Here is a 19,408-nt window from a genome sequence, read left to right as displayed (position 1 = left end):
AGCTTTAATACGTACCAGGGAACATCAGATCTTTGCCCAAGTGCCTGTCTTGAATGCCAGAGTTGTCCCTGGGTGCATTTTGTGCAGCAGGGAGGTACTACGGAGCCTCCACAAATAAAATGGGGCCATGGTTCTTTCCTGCAGAATGTGGATGAAAGTCCTTAGTTCTAGAGTTTAATGCTGATAATTTTCCTTTTATAATATACAACATGAATTGCTTCATTAATTGCTTCATATGTTTCCTTGGGCTCCTTTGCCATTTCTTCTATTTCATTATATACTATTTTGAGAACAAAAAATGAAATTAAAAATGTTAGTCTCATGAAAATCTGTCCCGTCCTGAGCCACCTCCTTGTAAATGGGTGGATGTGGCAAAATCACAGACTATGGTGTGTGAGGAGGTAGCTTGGCCAGCACAACTCCTAATGCTTTTGTCCGTATGGGAGCCTTTGTCCAAATATTTCCTTGGCACAATCCCACATGGTGGTTTATCTCTCACTCTCCAGTCCTTGATATCTGTAACAAAGAGGCAATAATACTGCACTCCCTTATGGAGATGTTGTAAGGCAGGCTGCACAGCTTGTAAGACACACAGCTAAAGGATGCCTTTGTTTGGTATTGTGGCCTACCAAGCATTTGACAGCCCACTGCCGCTTTTACTGTCCAAAACAGGCAGGAACATCAGGTGGGTCCTTGAGCTCTATGTGAGCAGCCATGTATGGTAGTGAGCTGTATCTGGCCTGGAATGCCACACATCATCAGGCCTGTTGTAAGAACTGCTGAGGTAATTCTTGTGAAATGTTCTGAAGACTCTCATGCATGTGATTCTACCTAGCAGATCTGGTTGCTTATAGTTGAGAAGACCACTAATGTATGTTCTGTCAGTACAGACCATGTTAATCCTAGCAACAGCAATTAAATCCTATGATCATAAATCCTTGCCAGTAATGATGGTGAAATTTATTCCACCATGAACACAAATCTCTATGGGGCTAGCAAGTGCCCTACTGTGCCAGGTGTTTGATGTGTCTGATTCAATTTCCCTCTATTGTAAAACAGCTATCATTGGTTTAAGTGTTGATGTGATTAGTTGATTTGCTTCTTTGCTTGGCAGCTGTGTTCACAGGCTGTTGTCCAGCTTTATTTCCTCCTAAACCATTTTCCCCAGCAACAAAAAAAATGGCACTATTATTAGATAAACGTTAAGTATAACAGGGTTATTGTGACTTTAAGTTCCTACAATTCATGTGCTTTATAGTTTGAGCAATTTGAATGACAGGAGAAATTATAGCTGGGTGGTTAAAAATGAGCCTTCTGTAGGTCATGATTTGAACTGCATCTGAACTGTGGTGGATGCTTTGCTAGGCTTCACTTTCGCCAATGAGAATGAGACAGAAGTCCATTTATAGTTGGACTGAATGATAATTGACCTCTGCCCTAACTAAAAGAAAAGAAAGAAAATAACCTTGTATTAGAGGGGAAAGGAGACTGTGTTAGAAACTGATGATATGTTTCAACCCATCCAGAGATTAAATAATGTCAAAGGATTTGCAGAAAGTTACAAACCAGGATATTTTACAATAATTATCTTTGGATGAATCTCAGTCAAATGTATCATTCTGAACACAAAAAGGACACTGATTAGGCTCAAAACAGAAGAGATTTTGTCACTTTGGGGATGATGGGGAACGTGTCTCTGTCCAGATGTTGGTCACTTCCAGATGACCTGTTCAATGAGCATCCATCCTGATTTGTTTGCAGGGGGAATTAGACAGCACTGACTATTTAATGAACATTCACTATTATTTCTTTGCAGAGAGATCAGGTGCCATTGAATCAGGCAGGTGTTATCACATCCTTTCCAGTGCATTTCCCCATTACTTTCCGTATCACAAAAGTCTGAAGTTTGGGGAAGCAGTTTTGTTTCACAAGAGCTCCAGATCAGCTTTAATCATTCAGTCTGAATTTCCTAGCATGCTACTGAATCCTCCTTGAAAACAGTGATATTCTGGAAGCATCCGTTGTTAGACTCCCGACTGCTATTATTCCTGACCTAATTGTTGACCATGCAGGTTGGGGTTGTTGGGAATTGCAGGTTTCTATAATTTAAAAATATTTCTCTCTTCACCAAAATGGTCATAGGACAGTTCATGAATAAAATAAAATAAAGTACCCCATAAGCAAAATTATTAGAAATCATTGTCATAATTTACATACATAACAGTTAGAGCATAATAAAAATGACTTAAGCCACCAGCCACAAGCCTGGAAAAAAAAGGAAAATGGCATTCAAAACTATTTAAAGCCAGGACTTTTGATGCTTTAAGTCAGTGATGGCCAAAGTCCAGCTGTTTTGGGACTACAATTCCCATCATCCCTGACCACTGGTCCTGTTAGCTAGGATGATGGGAGTTGTAGTCCAAAAACAGCTGGAGGGCCAAGTTTGGCCATCACTGCTTTAAGTGAACCCCATGGTTGTCATGGAGGCCATGAAGTCCTGAGCTGCCATAGCACTACTTGAAACTGTTTTTGTTCCTGGAGGTTACTGGTAGGAGTGGTAGGTAAGGACAGCTACCTCCACACACCTAGCTTCTCAGAAGTAGAGTTGCTGAGATGTACCAAGAGGTAAAGAAATGAGGAGGCAGGGAGGTTAGCTCTATGCAGGTACAGTCATACCTCGGGTTGAATATGCTTCATGTTGAGCATGTTCGAGTTGCGCTCTGCGGCAACCTGGAAGTAACGGAGCGTGTTACTTCCGGGTTTCGCCGCTCGCGCATGCACAGATGCTCAAAAATGACATCACACGCATGTGCAGAAGCAGCGAAAAGCGACGCGTGCGCGCGCAGACATGCTGTCGCTAGTTACATTTGCTTCTGGATGCAAACAGGGCTCCGGAATGGATCTCGTTCGCATCCCAAGGTACCACTGTACATTAGAAACTAATGATGGATTAGTTTCCACAATATGCCAACACAGTCCCAACCTCCTTGCCACCTTTCTCGCTCTCTTATGGTAAACCGTGAGGCCACATGGGTGGTGCCAGCCCTCCTCACTGACTACTACTGATTACTAGGACTACAGCTCAGAAACCAAGTAATCTGAGGGGATTGCCATAGCATTTGAAAAAGGGGCTTATTAGAGCTGCAGAACAGGAGGAGGGAAAGCAGGCTGGTAAAAATTGCCACTCATTAGCAAAGCTTTCTTAACGATATGTAGATAATGTGGGAAGAAAATCTTGACCTGTGCATTTTTATGCATGGATTTAGTTATCCTTGTCATAGCATTCAAAAATTAGACATCCTCTTATTTTTCCCCATGAGAAAATCTTATAACGAGCCATTTAAAAATCAGCTGCAGCACTTGCCTCAATGACCTCTTGCCATAGCAGAACACATAAGGAAAGTGAAGTATATTAAACAGAAACAAAAGGAAGGCACTCTCTGTGGCTCACTTGATATCTGCCTGCTTCCATGGTTCAGTAACTTCTACCAATGAAGTGAAAAACTTCATCACAAAGGGGGTTTATGCCATTTTCAGGGCTACAAATGAAAAGTAATTGAGTTCATATGCTGTAGCAATGCAAATCAAAAACCATAACATCTGTATTAATTGCAGCCAGCCAGAAAGGCTTGGGCTAAAGAGAGGAGGGTGAAAATACAATAAATCTTAAAGTTGCAATTTGGAAATAAGCCCAGTTCCCTGCCTGTTAAAAGTCTGATCATACACACTTTTAAAAGTAATTTCATTGAAGCAAAATCAGCCTGAGCCATGCATTTTAGATCTTAACTTGAAGTGGTTATTTCCCAGATCTTGTTAATTGAAGCTCTGACACTAAGTACAGCTTCACTTACTCATAAAATGAACTTGGTCTCTCTCTCTCTCTCTCTCTCTCTCTCTCTCTCTCTCTCTCTCCCTCTCTCTCCCCTCCCCCACACTGTCATTTTCCCCACACTGTTACTTTAAACCTGGTGAAATATAATAATGGTTCACTTCCATAGAGTTTGTAATTTAGGACAAAAAGTTCCAAAAGTAAACAGTAAAAAGACTGCTTGTATGCTTTTGGGAGACCTTAATTTCTTCCTAGACTTTTTTTCCATTGAAAATAAACTTGAAAATATGCCATCCTTTTTCATTCCCTCCTGCTTTTCCATTAATCTGCAGTACCAACTGCACCAATTATTCCGAAAGAACCATTAAATAAACATAAAGGAATTAAAATGCAATCTCTCTTTTTAATTGCTTAATGGATATAAAAGAGAAAAAAATATTACAGTGTTGAAGCATTTAGTGGAATGTGTAAGGCATACTGTCTTTATTATGTGTGACACATTCAGAGATACTGTGAATATATGCTTAATTAGCTGGTGACTATTCCTTACTTTAATTTAGTTTAGTTATAAAATACACTATATAATACACATTTGCATTGCACTGTTGTCATGCAGTAGTTTGCATGCTTGCCAATAGGTGGTGCTGTGAACTACAGCATGATGAGAGGTGGCAGCCAGGCTTGCTGCAGAGGAACAGTCAGAATGAACTGTGGTCAGTTCCTCTGGCTCTTCTGCCTGTCAGACTTGGAGCCCTCGACTGTCAGATCCAGATCTTTAAGCCAGCTGGTGCTGCTGTTGTTCACTTTCCTCCTCTATAGCTGGCCTCAGAATCCCCTGCTACCACCACTACCGATCATCATAAAGAACAGAAGGAGGAGCGATGAGGGAGGAGGAAGGCACCCTGAAGTGCCAGCTGGCAGGCTTCATGATCTGCAGCAGGGGCAATGGTATGAGATGGAAAGAAGAAGGTCTAAGCCCCCCTGTGCTGTTCTTTTCAACCTTCATTGTTGAAAAGACTGCTGTGGGACAGGCTTTGCAAGCCTTCCTGCACTCCCCGCGCTGCTATTTTCCTTATTGTGTTACCTTACCCTCCTTGCTGCTGCCCCAACTGTTGCTGTAGGGAGAGAAAAAGCCTGCACGTTAAAAGTTTCTTGTCTCCCTTCCTGCAGCAGTGATGGAAGTGGGGGAAACAAAGGGGAGAAAGAAGCTTATTTTCCTCTTTCCTCTCCCGCCCTGCTGCTGCGGGGAGCATGAGCTAGAAGCCTGCATTTAAAATTTCAGCAGCAGTGGACGCTGGGAACCCTGCAAGGAGAGAAGGAGGATTGCAGGGACACAGTCCTTGCACTGTTATACTTTAATCATGGTGAGCTGGTATGGAGATGCAGGCATAATAGATGCTTCAGGTACTACATTGCTGGATGGTGGCATCATAATATGCAAACATCCTAATGAGAATGGAGGCTTCTTTGTGATGATGCTCAAACAAATCCAGTAGGAAGCCATACTCCACAGGATGCTAAGCATCCACCACTGTGCCAGACTAATGGTGCAAGCCATGGTCCATTCCAAAGCTTTGCTGTGAGTGGCTTTCCAAATTCACTTCAACACAGACCGCCACCAAGCATTGATTGAGCATTGACTTTCATCCACCCCATCTCTGAAGTAAACAAGAAATCTGTAGTCAGCCTACAGAAACTTTCAAGGGACAAACTTGCATGCCAAACAGGAACAGGAACTTGGAGTTAATTTGATGCATTGATGCCTCTGACCAATATTTAGCATCACATTAGTTTCTTATTGAGAAAATGAGGGCCAGGCAAAGGTTCATGCCCTGAAACAATCATAAGCAATAATCATTACATGTACTTACCATTCTCTTTCTCTTTCTTTGTGCTTCATCTGTGTCAAGTGGAATGACTCCATAAATTATCTGATCTTAATTCAAGCAACACTAGTGATTTTATCCATTTGATAATAGAAATATTGTATGTGAGCAAAACTTCAGCACCAGAGTTTTATAATGAAACTTCAGCTGTGTGGTTGCCCATGAGAAATCTCCCTATTCATACATGCAGAACTAAGGCCACAGTATCACATTCTTCTATTTATTTATTTTTCAAAGTGATATTTTCCAGAAAAGCTAGCGTTTTCTTTGATCTTCCTTGGGAAGCAATGCACACAATCACAGACTAGACAGACAGACTGGCAGATCATTCCCTGTCTTTTGAAATCCTCTCTGACACACAGCTTAGAAATATGCAAGAGGAAACAATTCAAACATTTTGAGGGGGCTTTGAAGGAAGCAGCTCTCCAGGATATCTAACAGGAGATGTGTGTGCTTTCAGCCTAATTCACTTTCATCACTTTGGCTACAGCTAAATTTGAATGGCTCTCTCGCCTTATCAAGAAAGGAAAAGAAGACCAACGTACTGTCACTCTCTATATAAAAAGAGATACTAACTTGTCAAATGCAAGATCAGGTAAGATCTCCCTGATGAGCTTAATGCATCAGAGTTAGAAAGACATTCACCCAAGCACTCATTTTGGTGTTTTCCACAGAGCAAAGGCAAAGGTTTCCTTTTGCTGTCTTGTTTTATGGCAGCATCTGACATATGGCGCTGGTGTTGCTCAATTACACATTTCTCTTCCACCTCACTTAGCTTTTTTCATTTCTTTGCCATCTGTAGGCTTTTAGCTCAAATTATGCTTTATTCATCTTCCCACAATCTCTTGTATTATTAATATTTATCTTGAGGGCTTGGAGGGGAATAAAGGGGTGGTGGTGGAAGGAGTGTTTATTCTATTATTTGCAAGGCACGAATATTTAAACAGTACAAATCCAAGAGATAGCCGTGGCTTGCCGCTGATGGCAGATTGGCTGCCTCCATAACCCTACTGAAAAAAGTTACTTGAGTTTTGCAGCAGTTTCATTCATCTGTCAGGCTGGCAAATTCAATTATACATTCAAATTATGACACTAAATTGGTATTTTTTTTTAAAAAAGTGATAAATGGAGCAAACATTAAGGAACAAACCCCGAAGAACTTGATACCAGGCATCCAAAGAGTCATTTGGTAAAGGGTATACTAATTATAACTGAATGCACACAAGCATATATTTCTTTTTCACATGATCAGTGTTATTGCAGTGAAATAGCACATTGCCTGGCTTGTCAGTATCTAAGGAAGAACATGAGAAAATCCTTGTCCACAGAATTTCAACCTGGTAGTTAATGACCTGCTTCTGGCTTACAGCTTATCTAAACCACCATGGTCTTGATAACAGAAGGAACTAGACGTCTGAACATATGTTCCTCACATTACAATATATAATACTTGCCCTTTTGAATCCGCACTGCTTTCATATTCCTTGACAATCTAACTGCCTGTAAGTTCTACATAAGTTAATTAAGACCTAAAATATCGGTATAAATCTGGTGAGTCATTGGGTTGCTAACAGTGGCTCTAGGAGGGCAGCAAATGGGATAAAGGATTCACTTCAGCTTCACCTCTTCAACCCAACAGGCAAATTCTCAACATTAAAAGTATACCAGTTGATGGGCCTACTGAAGTGCATATAAAACTGGGGACAAGGGAGAGTTAAATGATTTGATCAAGATGACAAGATCATTTGGCAAAAGATGCTGTGATTCATAAGGCCATGTCTGGGTCTGCATTCTTCTTTCTAGATGATGTAGTTGCATCCCTACAGGCAGCTACTTGGACAGGAAGCATATCTGACTCCATCTTTAAATCACCACGTTTAATTCATATTTTTCATTTTTATATCCTGCCCTTTTTGAAAGAAAAACTGAAGTTGGCTAACATGATATAATAAAATTGGTTTCAGCTGGCCGACAGAATGTGTCTCACCCTCCCTGGCAGTGAAATTGTGCTGGCTGATGATGGACCCTGGAAGGAGACAGGCTGTGACTGGCTCCATTTTCATATTTTTTACACAATTAATTTTCTTCTGAAAGCCTGAGAGCACTATAGAAATGCAGGTGGGTTTTTTTTTTAAAATGAAGATATGGGCTAGTTCTTTGGAGAACCATCTGAATCTGAAGATGTGAAAAAATTATTTAAGCATTACAACACAAAACTTTACAGTTGGTTCCATATAAGGCAAGACTTTGAGCAGTGTTGAAATGTGTGTGTGTTTTAGGGATGGGTGAATTTGTCAATCTTAGTTTCTCTCAGTTTGTCATTTTTTTTCAAACATAAATTTAGCCCTCCAAATTTTCAGATCAGCTTGTCATATTTTTTTTTTTTAAATCCTCATTAAACTACAAGCATTTTAATGTGAATTTCTCCTAATATAAACATGCTTGCATACAATTTTGCCTAATATACAGATTTTTGCAAAGCAATTCCCCATAAAGTAATATATTTTTGTGTTATTTTAACTACTATACACACTTTCATGGACACTTTACTCCAGTATATGCTTTTTTGAAAACATTGCTTGACTGGAGAACTGCACTGCAAAATTCAAAAAGTGTGAATGTTGAAGAATGGTTGTCTTTTAATCTTCCTGCTATTTTGAAAGTGAGAATTATTTAGATTTCTATTTAAATGCGAATTGAATTTCTTCCCCATCCCTAGTGTGTATATACTCTTTCTCTCTTATTGTTATTAACAACTTATTTGATGAATATCCCACCCCTTATCATATGATCCCAGGGAAGTTTACAGCATTAAGAACATTCTATGGAGCATAATAATTAAGACATAACAGACAGAATAATAATAGACAACATAATAATAATAAAATAATCATAATTGCAGTCCCCCCGACATTTAACAGGCCATAGATTATTTAATGGCTGAGGGCCTTGGTAAAGAATAATGTTTTTGCTTGGTGCCTAAAGACATCAAATGAAGGTGCCAGCCTCTCTGGGGAGAACATTCCACAGATGGGGAGCCACCATAGAGAAGTCCTATTCTCATGTTGCCACCCTCTGAACTTCTCTGAGTAGGGACATTGAAAAGGGCCTTGAATGACAAGTGCAGGGTTCAGGTTGGTTTGTATGGAGAGAGGTGGTCCTTAAGGCATTGGGGTCCTGAGCTATTTAAGGCTTTATAGGTCAACACCAACACTTTGAATTGGGCCCGGAATGTTAATGGCAGCCAGTGCAGTTGGGCCAGAATTGGTTTTATATGCTCAAATCATTTTGTTCTGGTGAGCAGTCTGGCCAGCTGAAGTTTCCAAACCATCTTCAGAGGCAGCCACATGCATAATGCATTGAATAAATACAACCTAGATGTTACCAGAGTGTAAGCCACAGAAGTTACACTATCCCTGTCCAGATAGGGACATAGCTGGGCCACCAACCGAAGCTGACAAAAGACACCCTGAGCCACCCTGAGACACGTGTACCTCAAGTGACAGTGACGGATCCAAGAGCACCCCCTTAAAAGGTAGTGTAACTCCTTCAAGAGCAGGCAGTCTCCCATCCATCCAGTCTAGAGAACCACCCCCTAACAGTGTAACTGGCTGGGAATTACTTAGGTTCTCAGAATCTAGGGATGGTTTCTTAAGAAGCAGTCTTATTACTGCCACCTTCAAACAGGCAGGAGCGATCCCCTCTTGTAAAGAGGCACTGACCACCTCCCTGGCCTAGACAGCTGTCTCTTCCCTGCTGGATTTCATGAGTCAAGGAGGGGCAAGGGTCCAAGCACCTCGTCCACACCTCCGAGTCTCATCAGCTGAAATCCATCCAACAAAGCAGAGTTAGACAGTGCTCTGGACAGCTCTCAAGATTCAACTGATATAGCAACAGTGGCAAGGTCCCATGTATGCAAGCAATTTTATCCTCAAAATGCTTAGCAAACAAGTCACAGCAAACTTCTGTCTGTTCTACCACCTCTTTCAGGCCAATATGCAAAAGGCCCTGCTACCCAGTAAAGTTGTGCAGGATGGCATACTGAGGATGCAATGGAGGTAGTAAATATGCCTTCTTTGCTGCTTTCACTGCCAATAAGTATGCTTGAAAATGCACACTCACCCAGTGTTTCACTATAGTCATTTGGAGTTTTTATCCACTTACGTTCCATCAGTCTTCCACCTTGCTCTTTTGCCTTATGTGAGTATAACACAGAGCCAAATTTAAGGGATTAAGTGTCAAGGGATTAAAATTTGCTCAATGTAGGAAAAGGAAAATCTCTTGCCAGAAAAGCACATTAAAAAGTCTTGATTTAGAACCTTACACTAGCTTCACTGCTGATATGTCTAGCTTGGTTACAATCACTTGTTTCAGACGTTTGCAAACTTTGTGCTAGTGAGCATGTCTAAATCAAGAGCCAGTTGCACAAGCCACTCTAAGACTAATGAAGACGAAATAAAGATGGGCAGCTGAAGTGGGGAAAAAAGGTGCGATGAAAAATAGCAAGTTGGTTCAATTGCTTCCAGCCTATCAATCAATGTTACAAGCAAAGGTCAAACAGTTTGTGCTCTCCACTCTCAAGAAGCTGCCCACACATTTTTCTTATTTATTACATTCCAGCAGCTTCTTACCCAGGTAATAACACAAATGAGAGGACAATAATAAAAGAAGTAGTACAAGACACTTGGAAACGTAAAATACCAGACTGCAAAGTTTTGGGAACTTCAGGGATGCACAATGAAAATTCCACATGTAGAAAGAAAGATCTTGGATTTATTCCAGTTTAATAGACTAGTTGCAGAAGAAGGTGGATTTGACTTGGTGTGTGAGGACAGAAAATGGACTAATATAGCTACCAAGATGGGGTTTGTTCCTGGCAAAGCTTGGGCTCACGTATTTGTGCTCATTATTAGCACATTCTTTACCCATATAACTTATTTCAGACTGAGTTAGTCTGCTGGTGCCAGACATTTGTTCCAAATTGATGTGTTTAGTGGATGATGCAGTTCTGGAAAAGTGTCTTCAGAAGCCAGATATCACCAGCAGCACAAAGGACAAGGAATATAAACCCCATTATATTCCTCAAAGACAAGCCTTTTCAGCTGTCTGAAACTTGTTCGCCTGCTCATTGAGCAAAGTGCATGAGAGCAGAGGCTACTAATATTAAAACTGATTTGGAGGATGCTACAGAAACAAAAAGGGGACGTGGGTGGCGTTGTGGTCTAAACCACAGAGCTTAGGGCTTGCCGATCAGAAGGTTGGCGGTTCGAATCCCTGCGATGGGGTGAACTCCCGTTGCTCGGTCCCTGCTCCTGCCAAGCTAGCAGTTTGAAAGCACGTCAAAGTGCAAGTAGATAAATAGGTACTACTCTCGCGGAAGGTAAATGGCATTTCCATGCACTGCTCTTGTTTGCCAGAAGCGGCTTAGTCATGCTGGCCACATGACCCGGAAGCTGTACGCCGGCTCCCTCGGCCAATAAAGCAAGATGGGTGCCACAACCCCAGAGCTGTCTGCAACTGGACCTAATGGTCAGGGGTCCCTTTACCTTTACAGAAACAAAAACTCACAATCTGAGACATAGAATGGGAACCACCCCTCCAAAGCTTGAGCCTGACAGTGTTAAAGAGTCTCATGGCCTAGTAAAATGGGAAATGGTTGAAAACAGGCAAGCCATCTGGGAAACAGAAAGAGAACAACCAAAGGGAAGTTCTAAGAAAAGCTTTAATGCCATGGATTTGTATGTTTGTCTGTTGTGCGGCAGTGGTAATGATGAGGATAGTCTGCTCCTATGTGATGGCTGTGATGACAGTTACCATACCTTTTGCTTAATACCACCTCTTTGTTATGTTCCCTGAGGGGGACTGGAGACGCCCCTGAGGCCTAGCTCAGGAGTGCAATAAACCACAAAAAGCATTTGGTTTTGAACAGGCAGCACGAGACTACACACTTTGCACATTTGGAGAAATGGCAGATGCCTGCAAGTCAGATTATTTTAATATGCCAGTGCATATGGTTCCTACAGAATTGGCTAAGAAATAGTTCTGGCATCTTGTTAGCACAATTGAAGAAGATGTTACAGTAGAATATGGTGCTGATATTGCTTCAAAGGAGTTTGGCAGTGAGTTTCCTGGAGAGATGGTAAAATCAAATTAAAACCAGAAGCAGAGGAGTATATTGATAGTGGATGGAATTTGAATATGCCTGTGATGGAACAATCTGTACTTGCTCACATCACTGCAGATATATGTGGAAGGAAGTCGCCTTGGCTACATGTAGGGATTTGTTTTTCCTCATTTCACTGGCGTATTGAGGATCACTGGAGCTATTCCATCATCTATCTGGTATGGAGCCCCAGGATATGCAGCTGAACAACCAGAAGATGTAATGAAGAAGCTCCTGAGCTATTTGAATCTCAGCTGAGCTTTTACATCAGCTGGTTACAATTATGAATCCCAACACATTAATGTCTCATGGTGTGCTGGTAAATTTGTGATTACGTTTCCAAGAGCCTCTCATAGTAGCTTTAACCAAGGTTTCAAATCAGCTGAAGCTGTTAATTTCTGCCCTGTTGACTGGTTGCCATTGAGACGTCAATGTGTGGAGCACTATTGCTTATTACACTGCTAATGTTTGTTTTCTCATGATATGCAGAACGGCTGCCAAAGCAGAGACTCCTGATGTAGTGGTAGCATCTACTGTTGAGAAAGACATGACTGTTACGATTGAAGATGAAAAGGCTTTACAGGAGGATGTGTGTAAACTGGGGGTTACTGATTCAGAGAGAGTGAATTCGGAAATATTGCCCGATGATGAATAACAGTGCATAAAGTGTAAAATTGCAGTGTCTGCAGTCTACTGTTCTTGTAATCCATAAAATACTGTATATGAGCAGTACCAAACAAGAAGGCCCTGCAGAGCTACTGAAGTTGTACAGGCTCAGATATCATTAGGGGAATGGAGTTCCACAGTTTGGGGTCAGCTATCAAATTGTGATCTTGCTATGCAGTGTTAGTCTAGGGAACAATGTCTGTTAAAAAACTTACCACAAGAAAAAGGTGGTTCTCAAAGGATGTACAGCCAAAACAGGGGTGCAGGTGGCACTGTGGTCTAAATCACTGAGCCTCTTGGACTTGCAAATCAGAAGGTTGGTGGTTTGAATCTGCACAATGGGGTGAGCTCCTGTTGCTCTGTCCCAGCTCCTGTCAACCTAGCAGTTCGAAAGCACGCCAGTGCAAGTAGATAAATAGGTACCACTGTGGTGGGAAGGCAAACGGCATTTCCGTGTGCTCTGGTTTCTGTCACAGTGTTCCATTGCACCAGAAGCGATTTAGTCATGCTGGCCACATGACCTGGAAAGCTGTTTGTGGACAAGCGCCTGCTCCCTCAGCCTGAAGCGAGATGAGTGCCGCACCCCATAGTTGCCTTTGACTGGACTTAACTGGACTACCTTTACCAGCCAAAACTGGATCCTACTTAGAAGATGACTGGGAAGCGGAGTACCCAGTCTCTCATGCTATCAGATTCTGAAATGGTTGGAAAGTCTTCGTGCATTTATGTCATGGGAAACTGGTAATCACCTAAAAGTGACCCAACCCTGCCCACTCCCTCACCAGCTTAGACTTAATCACAGCCAAGAATTTGCTTATCAGTTTCCTTAGATGCAGCAGCAACAGCAGGAGCTCATAGTCAACAATATAAAGGGCTGAAATCAAGTATCTTCACAACTGGGCATAATTTCCCCCTCATTGGTCTCTGGGAGAAGATAACTGAACAAGCTTGGGTCAAATGGACTCTAAACAACTTGTTGAGAGCTAATGGTAATCATGTACAAAATTCCAAAATTATTTCAAAATACAAACTTTAACTGTAGATAAAGTGTTTTCACTCCACAAATCATGCCAGCAGATGATTTTCATGATTGGCTCAGGAAAGTTGATGACATATGACTTTGAAGAGGAAAACAAAACCTGATTTCAAATACCAAGAGGAAGTGGGAAACAGTGCTTGCTTCAGAAGGATTTAGAGAGCAGGGAAAACAGCTGCCTAATATTATTTTCTCTCAGAATGTAGGATATTCTGAGGTGGACTCTGAACACAGAATTCACCCCAGTGTTCTTATCCTTACATGTTCTTTCATTGGAAAAAGATAGGGAAAGGATAGGAAATCAGAGATAGAATAGAAATGGCTGAAGGTTCTATGCCTACATAGTGCAGCCTCAAATTCTGCAAAACTGCAAAAACAAATAAATAAAAAATATTCACAGAGTACAGCTAAGGGTGTTATATAGGGTTAAACAACATAGCACTCACAAGACAATCTGCAAATTATATATTAGGAAGGGGGTGGGGAGTGTGAATGTTGATGGGACAGGTGGAAGCCTGACAATGCATGCTGCCTGCTGTCATCTCATCAGAGTCCTTGACTCTCCCAGTTTAAAAGCAAGGGCCTCCCAGTAGTCACTCAGGCATCGCTGCTTCCTGCTTCAGAGACTCCATCTCCTGGAAATAGCCTGTCAGGTCCCATCTGTTTTTTCTTTTGTGAAGTTGCCAGCCTCCTGAGAATGGGTCCTCTGTTCCCATCTCCTCGCTGATGCTGGAAAACCAAAGGGGAATAACCCCTCCAATCTGCCAGAAATTGGTTTTCTGATATCAAGGACTTTGCCTCAGGGAGCTGCAATCTACAGTACTTAGATGAAAATTAGATTTGTAAGTACAGCGCTTTCCTTTGTTGTCTGCTTGCAAAAACCTCCGTGTTTGCCTGCTTCTTGCTGCGTAGGTTGAAAGAGCTTAAAGTGAAATAAGCCATTAATAAGCAAAATTCAGAAAATAAATATGTATTATGACAGCTGGTGTGGTTTGAAGAAAAGAAGATAAGTAAACTTTCTCAACACCTCCACCCTTCCTCAACCCAAAGGAAAACTTTTGTTTAGGCCTTGAGGATTGAATAATTCTTAGGCACCACAATTAGTTGCTATTTTACTTGTCAGAACCTTGGAGACTATTAAACATGTGCCCCATTAGATATGGCATAGTCATTAATCACACAAAGCATTCCTTCTGATTGGTTTATCAATCAAGCAACTATGTCTTTACCCCAAGTTTAATACAATTATCCAATGGCATAAACCTGCACTGTGCTTTAAAAATAGAGTAGAACTTTAATTTGTTGATTCAAGCTTGCAGTTGCCTAGGCATCTCTTTTGGTCCATGAACCTTTATCCTGTGCAAGGCTGTACCAGTTATGCTGGCTGACTGTCCTTGGCTTCCTCCAGCCACTTCCTGCTGGGCTCTTATATTGTTTCAGCATGGCACTATTCCTAGACTCTTGAGTTATTATCACGTGAGTAACAAGTTTTACCACAGAATAAAAAATGGCAAATTCTAACAATAGCACTACTGGATCATCCCAAATCCCATCTAGTCCAGCATCCTCTTCCCACAATGGCCAATCAGATAGGCCTGGGAAGCCACAAGTGAAGATGAGGGAACAGTGGAATCATAGGACAGTGGAATCAGAGGATAATTATATTTTTATGATTACCAGTGTATCTTGTGGTTTTATGTCTATCCATCTTTTAGTTCCAGTTACAGATAGGTAGCCGTGTTGGTCTGCCATAGTCAAAACAAAAAAAATTCCTTCCAGTAGCACCTTAAAGACCAACTAAGTCAGTTCTTGGTATGAGCTTTCGTGTGCATGCACACTTCTTCAGATACATCTTTTAGTTTTATGGAATGGATTTATAAATCCATATACCATATTTTTTATGGCAGGGGCCGCCTCTTTATAAGACTTCCACTGATTGGGAAGCAGAATGAACATTTTTGAAATACAGGGGTGCCTCCATTTGTGGACGGGATCCATTCTGGAGCTCCAGTTGAATCCCGAGGTTTTAGCAACAGGAGGTGCCTGTTCTACGCATGCACGTGGCATGGTAGAGCATTTCTGCGCATGTGTGCAGGAGCTGCCTGTTCTGCACATGCACATGCCGTGAAACCTGGAAAAATACTTCCGCATTTGCTGCATGCGTATCCTGAAGGATACGTAACCAGAGGTGCTTGTAAGTAGAGGTACCACTGTAAACTAAGAGAATGATAGACTGGAGTTTGACTAGAGGGAAATAAGAATACATGCAAAACATTTCAGCAACGTTGTAAAATATTGGAATGGAAACAGAGTAGCCAACCACTGTGAGCTTCATATTGATGAGATAGCTCTTAAATGTTAAATCAATCCATCCTTCAAAAATAAGCTTGGGCACTTCCAGTTTTAATACAGTGGTACTGTGGTTTGCATACGTTTTGGATTATAAACACGTCAAATCCGGAAGTGCGTGTCCCGGTTTGCAACCTTTTTTTTGGGTTACAACCCATTTTTTTTAAATTACAAATAATTTTTTATGGGAGGCCCCATTAGCAAAAGCGCGCCTTGTGTTGCAACCTGTTTTGGTTTGCAAATGGACCTCCGGATTATGGTTGTAAACCAAGGTACCACTGTACTTCAGTAGTAAGTTCTTCATCATTTAGGCTGAATTGTGGAAGTATCGTGGACAACCTCATTACAGCATTTTTAAAGAAAGTAAACATCAAAACAACACTAATAATTTAATGAAAACAATAGTCCTCTTCAACAATTTATATCCAGGTTATTTCCATGGCATGGAAAGAGATAGCATGGTTGCACACTCTTCCCCAATCTCAACCTTTTCACTCTAGTTGAACTCAGTTTGTGTTGAGAGTAAATATGTATGTAGATTGGGCTGCTAAGCATATTTGTCTGAAAGCAAGGCCTACTGAAATCATTACAACTTCCAAATAAAGGTGTTTAGTAGTGGATTTTACGTATTGTGTGGAGTACTAGTAGTAGTAGTAGAAGAATAAGTAACATACATTTATTAGTTGCTTTTTACAAAAGAAGTCTCAAAGTGACAATCAGTTAAAAACCAGAAAATTTAGACAACCTACAGTACAAAATTCTCATCCAGTTTATCAAATGCATTTATCACATTTCTCTAATGTAAAAATGATAAAAGTGATGTGTGACATATCACTGACCAAAGCTGACTCAGTATAACTAGCTGCAATCCTGTACACGGACTGCTTAAATCCCAAAGTGAGTGGGAATTAAGCAGCCTGCCATGGCACAGGATTGCAGCCTGATTATCTAGTGAAATAAATTGTTATTACTACATTTGGAACATCTCAGGTGAAATAACATTTACTAAAGAATAAGGTGCCATATTTCAGAAAGTGAAAATCCAGACACAAAAGTTATTTATTGCGATTTTAAGAAAAAGTTGTTCAGCTTTGTTGTTGAAAAATCTCAAGAAAACCCAATAAGTTGTTGAGCTATTCTTGTGGAGTTCGAGACTGCTGACATGGCTTGCCACCCAGATGCAATTCCCAACAGCCAAATCCCAGGCATATGGCAACCCTATCAAAGAATGAAGCCTCCAAAATAATCTGCACTGGCTACCTTCAGAGTCAGAGTATTGGGGAAAGACTGACCCTTGGATGTATCTGAAATATCAGATCTATGCCCTTAAAGGAAGGCAGCTGTGGGATGTTGACAGAAGCACACAAAGTGCATGATAAATATTCACACAACCCATTAAAATGACATAAGCAATTAGAATGGCTTCTGATATGGTTGCATTCCATTGCAGATCAGCTGCTGGAGCTGCGACTGAAGTAGCTTTTCTTTCCTTATCTGTTGTTAAATGTAATACATGTGAAGCAGTAGAGCAGATCAAGTCTTATACAATCATTTATATTTTAAAAGTAAAAGGAACCATTTGGAGAGCTGCCACAACAGCCCTGAGTAAAATTCCATTTTATATCTTCAGTGCTGTGCTATTTAAATTAATGCAAGGGGCACTGGTTTCCTTCAGAGCTCAAGGACAACACAGCCAGTCTGAAGTGCTTGTACAATTTGAATTAACTAATTCAGATCATCTCACCTCCAGAAGGATAAAATAAAACAGGGGTAAAAATACTAAGGAGGGCACTAAAATAACAGGGATTAAAGGCTGTCCATCTGGAAAGAAGAAAGTCTAAGGAGGCTAGACGCACAAACCCAAGTTCTGCATAGTTTTGATGGGCACATGTTCAGAATATGTTTCCACCCATGCTAGTCTACCTTCACAATAGGAAACCTTCATTATGCATGGACAGCATTTCCTGACTCACAGAAGAGAGCTAGGCTGACTCCGGAGTCTGAAACTATTGCATCATAGCACAGGAAAGAAGAAACTTTTGTCCCAAAAGTTTGACACAGAGATAGGCCTATAAAGCTTTTGGCACACTTCATAAGATGCAAGCTACCAGCCACGTGCTTCTGCTGCCTGCTTCTGCTGCCTGCTTCTGCTTCTGCTGCCTGCTTTTGGGTTTGTTGGGTGACAAATTGTACATGCCTCTTAAGGACTCTTAATGTGTTGGATACAGGTTTAGTTACTCAGTGAAATCAGTGGGACTCAATGAAAACAGTTGGTCATTACATTACTTATGTCCCATTCATTTCAATGCATCTGCTCCAAATATGACTAAGTCTGGATCCAACCTATTGTTATAAATGTACTGGGAAAACACAGGGGACATATATACACTGTAGCTAGGCTATCACCTGCTGAGCCCTAAAGTCACTACAAAGCCCTGGTGAGAGGGAGTCAGGGCCTGTCCTGACCAGCATGGATGGAAGTAGCCAATCTGTCCCTGAGCTTTAGGCTTCCAGAATAAAAAGATTTCTGCCTGAGCACTCTTTCTTCCATGTTGCACTGCAGAGGGGTTGTCCAGGTTGAAGCTCCAAGGGCCAGAAGCTTCTATGAGGGAAGGCTTGAAGACACCAGGAGACACTTCAACACTTGGAACATTTGGAAAACCTCAGTGATGCAGCATCAACCAACCTGTTTAGCTTAACTTTGTGAATGGAAGCTGCAGGTTCCTTTGTGCTCTCTACCTGAGGAAAGTGTGTGTGTGCTTTTAAGCTGGACAGAGCAGAACTATTGTCCACCCGCCCACCCCACCCAAATGAGCTTTGCGACAGTTTTCTTTAGTGTGGCTTTTAACTAACTGTGTACCAAGTTCATGTCCTCAAGAATATAGACCCAAACTGTAAGAAATTTTGAAGGTTACTTCCAAAATGCTGCCCAAGCTGTTTGCTATCATGTCTGTTGTCTACATCACCGAACAAGACTACAAATAGGTCAGTTTTTTTGTTCGCTCTGCCTGATGTAGTACATTTAAAGTATTTCTGACATTGTCCATTAATTGTCTTGTAAGGTCAAAACAACATTGATCTTTCACTGTGGCATGATTAATTATTGTATTCAAGTTCCTTGCTAAAGAAGCTGTGAATATTTAGGTATCATAGCAAGTTAAACAGAACTTTCTAAATATATGATTTCCCCTCCATTTGGTTTAGGTATCACCATCATTTTAGACATTTTCCAGGAAGGTGGAAGAGCACTTGAGGTAAGTACTTCATTAAAGGCACGGGGCAGGGAAATTAATAGCATCTTTATGGAGTTATTTTAAAATTCAGCTTACAATACATCTGCTTATAATACATGGGATGAGTCCAGAGCACTATTCCTGGTCTAGTTAGGTACAGCTTAGACTCCATGCAGCTCTGTCCAAGCAAAATGTCAACCAATGCAGTCCATACAATATAATTTTTGTTTCTGCTGCTTGGGGAAA

The 19,408-nt window shown here is 41.1% G+C and overlaps 1 protein-coding gene and 1 long non-coding RNA gene across 6 annotated transcripts in view; one reads left to right on the top strand and one right to left on the bottom strand.

Annotated features, from left to right (window-relative positions):
• The window catches only part of NKAIN2 (sodium/potassium transporting ATPase interacting 2), a gene marked incomplete at its 3' end in the record, with an annotated part of 479,738 nt that overhangs the window by 53,312 nt on the left and 407,018 nt on the right, over positions 1–19,408 (bottom strand). The gene's annotated exons all lie outside the window — the stretch shown is intronic.
• The window catches only part of LOC310841029, a 70,425-nt gene that overhangs the window by 49,617 nt on the left and 1,400 nt on the right, over positions 1–19,408 (top strand). The window contains exon 2 of the long non-coding RNA XR_014562269.1: positions 19,134–19,183. This is a non-coding gene — a long non-coding RNA (uncharacterized lncRNA). The remainder of the gene's footprint in view (positions 1–19,133; positions 19,184–19,408) is intronic.

Source organism: Podarcis gaigeae, assembly GCF_964106915.1.
Source record: "Podarcis gaigeae genome assembly, chromosome: 3".
Taxonomy (NCBI): Eukaryota; Metazoa; Chordata; class Lepidosauria; order Squamata; family Lacertidae; genus Podarcis; species Podarcis gaigeae.
The sequence above is the reverse complement of the archived record's forward strand: the minus strand, read 5'-3'. Positions and strand labels throughout refer to the sequence as shown.